The sequence below is a fragment of the Bubalus bubalis genome, chromosome 21 (genome assembly GCF_019923935.1).
Source record: "Bubalus bubalis isolate 160015118507 breed Murrah chromosome 21, NDDB_SH_1, whole genome shotgun sequence".
NCBI classification, from domain to species: Eukaryota; Metazoa; Chordata; class Mammalia; order Artiodactyla; family Bovidae; genus Bubalus; species Bubalus bubalis.
In genome coordinates this window covers 10,076,933-10,078,461 of record NC_059177.1, presented here as the reverse complement: position 1 = coordinate 10,078,461, position 1,529 = coordinate 10,076,933, and the positions used below count along the sequence as shown (strand labels likewise).

The 1,529-nt window shown below is 40.7% G+C and overlaps 1 non-coding gene across 1 annotated transcript; it reads right to left on the bottom strand.

The window, feature by feature from the left end:
- Positions 1–1,139: 1,139 nt before the first annotated feature.
- On the bottom strand, positions 1,140–1,245 carry LOC112581301. Its single transcript, XR_003105836.1, has one exon. It is a non-coding gene; the product is annotated as a U6 spliceosomal RNA (small nuclear RNA).
- Positions 1,246–1,529: the final 284 nt, after the last annotated feature.

The window sequence follows — 1,529 nt, the reverse complement described above, 5'->3', positions numbered from 1 at the left end:
CAATTTGGAAGAGCTGTTCTTTGAGTTGAGGGGTGAAGAAAATCATGGCTAAAGGTCTCAGTTCTGCCCTTGTTCTGCCAAGTCCAAATCCCAAGTCTGGGACTTAATTATTTTATGCTATTTAACTGATGTATCTTCAGATGTGGGCTCACTTCTAGAGTCTGGGTACCTTGAATAATACAGGGACATAGTAGGTTATTCTTGTTGGGACAGATCACTTTCCTCAGGTAACTGTAATAGATGGCAAACATGACCAAAATTGTTTGTAGCATCTCACATCAAGAAGTGGAATCTGAGACTTCCCTGGCTGTCCAGTGGCTAAGACTCTGTGTTCCCAATGCAGGGGGCCCTGGTTCAATCCTTGGTCAGGGAACTGGATCTCACACACCACAACTAATGCCTGGAGCATCCCCCAAAATAAAAAAAGTAAATATTATAAAAGAAGCAAAATCTGTTTCTTTATCCCTTGAATCTGGGTTGGCTTTTCCATTGACTTGGATTAGCAATGTGATGAAAATGGCAGTGTACCAGTTTCATGCCTGGTCTTCAAGAGGTCTTACATTTCCACTTACTGTTCTTTTTTTGTGTTTTGTTTTGCTAACATTTGTATTTATTTTTTAATAGGATTACAGAGCTGGAAAGGGCCTTGGAGATCTCGTCCTCACTCTTTTTTAAAAATTTTATACTGGAGTATAGTTGATTTACAATGTGGTGTTTGTGTCAGCTGTCCTGCCACTTGATTCAATTATACATAGAGATGCTGCTGCTAAGTCACTTCAGTTGTGTCCGACTCTGTGCGACCCCATAGACGGCAGCCCACCAGGCTCCACCGTCCCTGGGATTCTCCAGGCAAGAACACTGGAGCAGGTTGCCATTTCCTTCTCCAATGCATGAAAGTGAAAAGTGAAAGTGAAGTCGCTCAGTCGTGTCCGACCCTCAGCGACCCCATGGACTGCAGCCTTCCAGGCTCCTCCGTCCATGGGATTTTCCAGGCAAGAGTACTGGAGTGGGGTGCCATTGCCTTCTCCGATACATAGAGATATATCTGTTCTTTTTTTTTACTCTTCCCATATAGTTTATTACAGTGTTGAGTAGAAGTCCCTGTGCAATACAGTAGATCCTTGACTCTATTTTTATATAAAAATATGGAACGCTTTCCAAATTTGCATGTCATCCTTGTGCAGGAGTCATGCTAATTTTCCCGTATGGTTCCAACTTTAGTATATATGCTGCCAAAGCAAGCACTAGTCCTCATTCTTTTAAACTTGTGAGAATCTTCTAAATTATAACCAATGCTCTTATGACAATTTCACATACACACTTCCCAGCCATAATTTGGTGCAGGCTCTTTTAAATTTCTGGAACTGTCCAGCATTCCCTTTCATTGAGGAGAAATTCACTGATTTTTAAAAGATTTATATGTTATTGAGGTACATAAGTTTCATGTGTACAACACTATATTTCTACCTCCATATATCTTAGTTTGCTCATCACCAAAAATTTAGTTTCCATACTTGACCATACAGTTG